Source organism: Bubalus kerabau, chromosome 1 (genome assembly GCF_029407905.1).
Source record: "Bubalus kerabau isolate K-KA32 ecotype Philippines breed swamp buffalo chromosome 1, PCC_UOA_SB_1v2, whole genome shotgun sequence".
In the NCBI taxonomy this organism is placed as follows: Eukaryota; Metazoa; Chordata; class Mammalia; order Artiodactyla; family Bovidae; genus Bubalus; species Bubalus kerabau.
Genome location: NC_073624.1, coordinates 119,827,619 through 119,836,360, shown reverse-complemented (window position 1 = coordinate 119,836,360; position 8,742 = coordinate 119,827,619). Strand labels below are relative to the sequence as shown.

Genomic DNA, 8,742 nt, shown 5'->3' with positions numbered 1-8,742 from the left:
TTTGGAGAATACAAAGGAGGGTATGCTAGCGCTGCTCCGCGTCCCACGGGATGTGATGGCTACAATTATGCCATTTCTGTCTTCTCGTGACCAAATATGCTCCTGACTCCATATGCCCCATTTATTTATTTTTTTAATTTTGCGTCCTGTGGACCTCACTTTAAGGCAGATTTTGTAACACAGATGTTTTCAGAGGACAGGGATGTAAGATTAATAGTGGAAATTAGGGCAGAGTAGAATCATGAGGAATGGTGGAAAATGTGGAGCTAACAATTTGTATTTTATCACCCTAAAGGCATTCAGATTCAATATAAAAACCAAACAGCAAATACTTTACTAACCAGACAAAACCACCAACCAGATACAACTTTTTTTATCTCCAATCAACCACTGTTTGTCAGTCCCTTTCTGTCATATGTCTTCTTTTCCCCTTTTCCCATAGCTGAACCATTTCTTCCAACTCTCATAGTGAAATCAGGCTATTTAGGCAGAATAATACCATCCCAAGTATGTGCATACCATAATCCCTCAGAAACTGTGAATATATTATTTACTTTGCTGATGAAATAAGGTTAGGAGCCTTAAATACATTATGCTGAATTACAAGGATGGACTCAAGTCTAATCCCAAAAGCTTTAGGAGCAGAGAAATATGTCTAGCTGGAAGAAGCAGAAGTCAGAGATACTCAAAGCTAAGAAAAACTTGACAGCTGATTGCTGGTGTGAAGATGGAAGGAGTGAGGTGAAGAGAAATGTCAGGGCTTGGGAAGCTGAGAGGGGCTCCTGTGCTGATGGTTAATAAGGCAGCATCTCATGCCTACAGCCACGAGGACCTGGGTTCTTCCAGTACCTGAATGAGCTCGGTGCTACTCTTCCCTGGAGCCTCCAGAAAGGAACACAAGCTTGCAGGCACCTTGATTTCCTCCTTGTGAGATGCTAAGGTGAGAATCAGCTGAGTCCCACAGCAAATTCAGGTAACAAACGGGTGTTGATTGAAACTTCTATATTTTTGTACTTTGTGATAGCAGTCCTAGAATTCTAATATAAAAGTCACAGTATCTACTTGCTTTGGCTTACAAAGTGTCATCTCAGAATTGAGTCAGATGTTAATGAAATCAATTAATTTCTGCTGGCCCCACAGGGCTACATGGGAAATGGGAGCTCTATGAGGGGACAGAAGTCTCAGACAATATGGAAACATAGCATTTTTGTCTCTGTGTTGGTGCTGGTTGTGGCCCATTTCCCTCCTGAATTATATTTAAAAAATACTCTTTACCAAAGATAAATAGATTTTTTGAGAAAATCTGGCCTGTCTTGTGCTATGCCCCCCCGCTTTTTTTTTCCCCTGTTTTTACATTTAATCTTTCAAAGTTATCAGGTATTATTTATTTGTGGCTTTCAAAGACAATACGTGCAGAACAGCCCAGTTACAAGTAGTGTGTGTGTATGTGTGTGAGTGTGTCCTTAGTTGTGTCCGACTCTTTGCAGCCCCATGGACTGTAGCCTGCCAGTTCCTCTAGCGGGGGTGGCTTCTTCTTTATGAAGCAATTGGAAGTCCGGCCCAAGCACCACCGGCTCTCAGCTAGGGTGTGATATCTCTCAATCCTTCTGTGTAACAGCTTTTCCATTTTCATATGAAAGCGATCCCTCCCCAGCGTCTATAACTAGATTTCTTGTTGTCAATTGAAAATTTGGAGCATCGGAACACTTATATAATTTCTATGGGGCATTTGTTATTTTATTAAAGAGTTTGTAATACAAAAGACATGCACTAATCTCGTGGAATGAAATGTCTTCATGTATTTGATAGAATATCATCTACTACTGCAAAGAAGCAGTCTGCATCAGTACGTCTCTGCCCCTCCAGCCAATTTCCATTGTTCTGTGCTCCCAAGGCACACTATGAATTCTTTTAAACTTGAAAGCTTAACTCAATGAGATTACTGATTTTTCTGTCACTAGATTATAAACTCCATAAGAGCAAAGACCATTGCAGCTTCTGGAATACCCTTTGGAATAGATAGAGTAGGAATTCAATTCATATTTATAGAAAAAGTAAACGCTGAAATTCCATTATTTAAAAATAGAAGAATAATTATTATATGGTTTTATTGTCATGGAATCTTGCCTGAGCATTACTTATCTGATAACATTTGTGTGTAGGTTGGAGGGGGGAATACTTACTGAAAATCCTGAATATTCAAGCTGGTATTCACTCTTTGCTATGCACCCTTGGAGTCCTCTTTACTTTTGCCTCATTTCTTTTGTTGTTTTTTTTGTTTAGTCACTTACCTATGGTTTTGTTTTGTGTTTTTGTGTACTTTTTGTCTGATGACTTTGTTAAGTCATTTGGAGAAAGGAATACGATTAGAGCCATAATGCAGCCAAGTGGAAGCTTGTCTGCTTAACCTGAGTGCAGGGCCCCACTGCCTATACAGAATTTGAGCAGGTGGAAGAGACTCAAAGAGGTAGCCCTCACTTGCATCTTCTGTCCTCTCTTGCACTATACAAGCTGAAGAGGGGCACAGAGCGGTCCTTTCTGGGTGGATGTTTTCATGGGCAGTAGCCTAATGTTTATTTTAGGCAAATGTCTAAGACGACCATTGACCTTTGTGTTTAATTTTATCTGTGTATTTATTTTCGACTGTGCCGGCTCTTTTGTTGTGGCACACAGAGCTCTCCATTGCTGCTGGCAGGCTTCCTCTAGCTGCAGTGAGCAGGGCTGACTTGCTTTCTCCAGTTGCAGCGCTCAGGCTTCTCACTGCAGTGGTCTCTCTTGTTGCAGAGTGCAGTCTTTAAATTGTGGGCTCAGTACTGGTGGCACCTGGGCTCAGTTGCCCAGAGGCATGTGAGATATTAATTCCTGGACCAGGGATTGAACCCTTGTTTCCTGCATTGGCAGGCAGATTCTTCACCACTGGGCCACCAGGAGTACCTCGATTTTCTTTTACTTGAGCTCATGCCCCAGCTCTAGAGCCCCGCTTCTTCCTTCCTCTACTCTGATGTCTGCTTATGGAAGCTTCAGATGGAATAGCCCTTGCCTCCTGCCATTTTAATTTTAGGTATATTTGCTGTTTTTTTCTTTGTGGCTTTCTTCATTCTTTGGCTTTCATGACCATGATGCTTCAGAGTGGATTTCTCAACTCTGGTCTTGATCCAGCAGAATTCAAATTCCTATTCAGCAGCAAACCTTTCCTATTGCAGGCATTCAACCAGACTCCAATGCTTTTAAGTGACTTAAATGAATTTCTCAAAGAACAACTTGAAAGGTGTCCATGTGACCAGAGCATCAGGCAAAGGTTGAATCAGTATGACTGTGTTCTGAATGGTCCAAAGGACCTAACTGCATAAGCTATATGACAAATTCGATCACTTTGGAGAAAAAAAAATGCATGGTGCATGGCATGAGTTGAAAAGTAAAATGATCATATCATAAAAAGTTTCATTATGTGGAAATGGAGATTTTACCTTATGTTCAAAACATAACTCATGAATGTATATTATCCTAAAAGTGGTAGTTATTTCTCATGGACTGTACAAAGCAGGTGAAAATGAGCAGATGCATAAGGACATCTGACATTCTTAAATAATCACATTCAATAAAGTGCTCAGGGTAAAGAATTATTATTAATAAAACCTCCTCCTTTCAGTATTTACCCTTAGAGGGCTATTACTTCTAAAGGTATTGTGATGAAAACAGAAGACAAGATTTTGAACAAAGACTATCTCTTCCAATTCTGTCCATAGCTGGTAGAGTCGCCCTGTAATAATGCAAATGTCTGCTCTGAAACACTGTTTTCTTCAGAAGTTCTCTTTCCACCATCCATCACCATCATGACATTTTCATCATCTGCTTCTAACGATTTTGTTGCTGCTTCTGACTCAAAATTTTAAGGAGATGAGTGAATTGATAAATGGATGAATGGATGCATACTAACAGAATTCTCCTATTCTGACTGGATGGAAGTCACTCAGATGGCATGGATGGAGAATGTGACATAGGATAGGGCTCTTCTTTGCCTATGTTAATGAAACTCTGTCCTCTTATGACTCAGTGATTCTGCCAACTGATGGGAAACAGACAGCTGCAGGGAACACTGAGGAATTTTAAGATAGTTTGCAGTTTAAGTTACGTGACTAAAAAATGTAAGTCAGAGTATTTGACTTTTTAGTTCAATGGACTTATTTTCCTAGTAATTATTTTTTTCTAAACAAATAAACAAATATTTTAAGTGGAAGTGAAAAAAAATCAGAAAAACTGAAATCTCCCTTTTTCTAATTCAAACTTCTGACCAGCAATTTCACTCTTTGATGATAACCATTATGAATAATCTTTTATGTGTCTTTCTAAAAATATCTGTAAGCACACACAAGCATATTCTGTTTGTTGTGTGTATGTGAATCCTTTCTAATTTACTCTAATGCATGTGTGAGTGTGTTTAGTTGCTCAGTTGTGTCTGACTTTTTGCGGCCCCATATCTGTAGCTTGCCAGGTTCCTCTGCCCATGGAATTTTTCCAGGTGAGAATACTAGAGTGGGTTACCATTTCTTATACCAGGAGATCTTCCCCACCCAGAGACTGAACCCACTATTCTTGGGTCTCCTGCATTGGCAGGCAGATTCTTTATCATTGAGCCACCTGGGTAATGGGATTGTATTAAAGATCGTATTTTGATTTTATTAGTTAACAGTGTGTTTTATAAATTATTTTATATTCCCAAATCAAGACCCACTTCATTTTTATACTTTTGGAGTATATTTCAATCAAATTCAGAACAACAGTAAAAATTAAATTCTACCTGACCCCTCCACCACATCTAGAAAAATCTACAGTACTTTAAAAACTTTGCTTACTTTAAATTCTTGGGTGGTTACTTTCAAGCCACTGAATTATAAGACAAACATATATTATTACCTTTAGACAGAACCTGTGTCCTGCGGCTGGTAACAGTGGTGTAGCCATAATGGTGTGCGTGTGCTCAGTCGCTCAGTCATGTCCGATTCTTGTGACCCCATAAACAGTAGCCTGCTAGGCTGCTCTGTCCATGGGATTCTCCAGGCAAGGACACTGTTGCCATTTCCTTCTCCAGGGGATCTTCCAGACCCAGGAATCGATCCCAAGTCTCCTGTAACAAAATCTTGCTAATATTACATAAGTGAGAATGGTATCTGTTAGCTTCAATACACATTCTAGGAAGTAAATCTCTATCTTCTATTCTTTCCCCTGGCTGAAAAGGTGATTTTCAAAGTGGCCTTGAAAACCACATATTGAATATAGCAAAACTGTCATAATCATGGCCTCTGAATGGCCATATGGAGAAGAGCCACATATTGATCAGGAAATTCGAGTGCGGCAAGAGAGGAAAATTGTTTCTATCTCTTTTGAACCCTAGAATTTTGTGAATGTCTACATGGCAATATCTTTTTACTCTAAGAAATAAAATCTTTTTTTTTTTTTTTTTTAATCTTTCTCCTGTCCATCCCTTTCTTCCTTTCCATCAGCTACAATGTATGTAGAACATATAATTGATGTTGTCCTGCTCATGTCTCCCTGGTACTCATGGTGACACACGTTTCCTGTTGCATGATCCTGCCATTTCAGGCTCACAGCTTCTCTCATTATACAGTTAGTACCCCAGGAACAGTCCTTGGCCAATGATGATTTTGAAAACTGATACTTCAGTTTTCCTGTCCCTTCAGAAGGATAATTTCAAGTTTCTCAGCCAGACTGCATTTCAATTGCCTGAATCAGTAACTTGCTTGATAACAGTCTGTATTTGGCTTCCTTTCCTTATTTGTCTTTCTTCCTCTTCCCCCTGCCAGTACGTCTTGGGTATGATTCTCAAATAAGCTTCTTGTCCTTCTATCTTCTTTGGTATGCTGTTGAGGAACTCAACTTAGAAGAATACCAGAAGTTGTCCCCTTGATGTGAAATACTGGAAGTGGAAAGCTTACTAGTCAGATAGTAGTAAGAACTCCATCACCAACTTGATGAATAAGCAATTTAGAATGAATTTATTAAACAAGTGCAAAAAATACCATCTGACTATGTTTCTTGGAAGGTCCCAGAGGATTCTCCTTTTACTAAAAGGATAAAAAATTCAATATTGATGAGAAGCATAGTGGTGACTATTTCTGTAGGCTTCCATTGATGATGGAAGATGCTTGTATGAAGCTTGTCTCCATGGGGTCAATGTGGATAATAAAATCATGGCATATTTGATGTCAGATGGCAGCCCTCAGTCAGCAGCAGCAAAGTAGATATCATTATTATGATGGGCAGCAAGGTCAGAGCAACATGCAGGGACTGACTTTGGAGGCTCTGTCTTATTTTAGAGACCACAGATCTTCTGTGACTGAGATAGATGGGTATCTACAGTAAGGGTATAACTTGACTTGTATCAGGGTCAGGAAACTACAGTCTGTGGGTCAAAGCCAGTCATTTGCCTGTGGAACATAACCAGTCCTTTTGTTTACCTATGGTTTATGGCCATCTTGTGCTACAGTGGCAAAGTTAAGTAGGTTCAACAGAGACTGTGTGACCTGAAAAGCCATAAAATAATTTTTGTGTGGCCCTTTCCAGAAGAAGTTTGATGATCCCTGACCTATACAATCAAAGGAGGTCAAGAACAAGTGAGAAGAAGATTGATAGCAGTCTCTGTAAGGGAAAATCACAGTCCTTGTTCCCAAAACTTAGCCAGTTTTCAGAGTCAGGGTTATTGATCAAAGGGGTGGAAGAACACTGCAGAAGTAATATACATAAAAGACACATTCAATAGCCATTCTCCCATTCCTTTTCCTTTAATATAGTAGCATACATTGAGGAAAGTAGAAATACTCAAATATTTTGAGAGCACTTAAATGCAGGTTCTGAGTTGACTTTCACACCTGAAGATTCAAGCATCAACTGCCCATCTTGTGAAGGGAGATACACAGAGGCCAGTGACAAAGTCCTAGCCCATGTGCACTTCACAGATCTCCAGCATAGTCATTTCTCTGGTCCCTGAGGGCATATTCATGTTGGATAAACTTACTAAATAGTGGACACTTCACACTGGTCTGCTGACCAGAGCTCCTTGTCACCTACCACTGTTATTAACTCTAAGCTCACAAGTGCATCCTTTTTGAGGGTTCCTTAAGGCCAGCTGATGGAGGTGCCAAACACCTGGGTCTGGATCTGGATGGATTGATTGATGCAAGTGAAGACAACACTACCATCACACGCTCACCGCTTGGAGGGGCCCTGGAAGACAGTGGTGAGGGAAAAGTCTCCCACCAAATAGAACTTCATTCAGTGTAACTTGTCATCAAACATATGTGAAGAAAGAAGTGGTTGAAGGTACAAAAATCCCTGGGAAGTGGTGAATAGCTTTGCGGGGTTTTCAGGGATCTGGAAAGTGCAGGAATAGAAAATTGGAGCCGGTGTGAGGAGCTCCGTCCGTGGCAAAGGTCATGAGGAAGGAGGCTCGGCATACGCAAAGGCGGGACCGAGCCTCAGGAGTCCCCCTGGAAATTCTCGAGCATCTACCCACAAAACCAGAGTCTGCCTATTTTCTGCTTTGTGCTCTCACCTACACCTCTGACTTTACGGAGGGCTGTCCTCCACTACCTCTCTCTGAAAAAAGAGTTAACTTACAGCTCCAGTTAATAACTCCTGGGTGTGACAGTGTTTCAACCTACAAACTCCTTTGGAAGTCCTCTAGCCTGCCTGAATAGGTTTTTCTGGCCACATGTGATTGTTCAGAGCCTCCCAACTGTGAGAGGCATGAGATGTTCTAAACTGTCTAAATACAGATTCCTTTGAGCAGTTAAAAGATTGATTAGAAATTGTATTGGATAAGGGTTTTTCACTTGTTGGGCCAATGTTTGCTGCTAAGTCTCCATATCCCTTACCTACTGTGTCCCTGGCAGTGTATTGATTAATATAATTGGTGTAAATAGTAGCTTTAATGTTTGTAACCTTGGACCCTTGAGTTAATTCTTTTTCTTGTTATAGTCCACCACACCTTTGCCCTGTAGGAATGCAACTTTATCTAATGCTTTTGGAGGGTGGCGCCTGACTAATCACCTTTAGAGAAAAATAAGTTTTCTGAAGAAAGGGTCTTAAAATGTTAACAGGCCTCCGGGCCAGAAGATGATGCAAATCACCTAAACTTTTGCATATGATACGTTTGCAGAAAGAAAGCCTGGCTTACTGCATGACTCTACCCCTTCCCCCATTATCCTCTAGGTATAATTTAAGGTATAAAAACTACTTTGGAAAATAAAGTGTGGGCCTTGTTCACCAAAGCTTGGTCTCCCCATGTCGTTCTTTCTCTCACCTTCTGGCTGAATTATTCAGCCTCTTTTCTCCACAGAATTTCCTCACTGAGCTATCCTTATTTAACCACTCTTTATATCTTTAATTAACGCTTAATTGATCTATTGTTTCCTGATCATCAAAGCCGTCTCCCCTTCGAATTCCCTGGATCCACTGGGGCTGGACCCTGGCAGAAATACACAAGAGGCATGAAGATGGATGGGAGTGGCACAAAGATCTGTGCATCTTCTTATTTCATAACAACTCATACTCTAGAGTACCAATTTCAGAGGCAACACTAAAAGCAGATGGACATAATTACTAATTTAATATACGCTAGCCAGCCTCTGCTTTTCTGCTCTAGTATTTGCACGTTTGGCTCATGAATGGAGAAGCTATTATGGTTGGGATAATGTCTATCTATAGGCTAAATAGCAAGGGTTC

The 8,742-nt window shown here is 40.4% G+C and overlaps 1 long non-coding RNA gene across 1 annotated transcript in view; it reads left to right on the top strand.

Annotated features, from left to right (window-relative positions):
* The first annotated feature begins 610 nt into the window (after nucleotides 1-610).
* Nucleotides 611-8,742, top strand: part of LOC129641784 (uncharacterized) — a 32,152-nt gene continuing 24,020 nt past the window's right edge. Inside the window, exons 1-2 of the long non-coding RNA XR_008709438.1 lie at nucleotides 611-741; nucleotides 823-940. This is a non-coding gene — a long non-coding RNA (uncharacterized LOC129641784). The remainder of the gene's footprint in view (nucleotides 742-822; nucleotides 941-8,742) is intronic.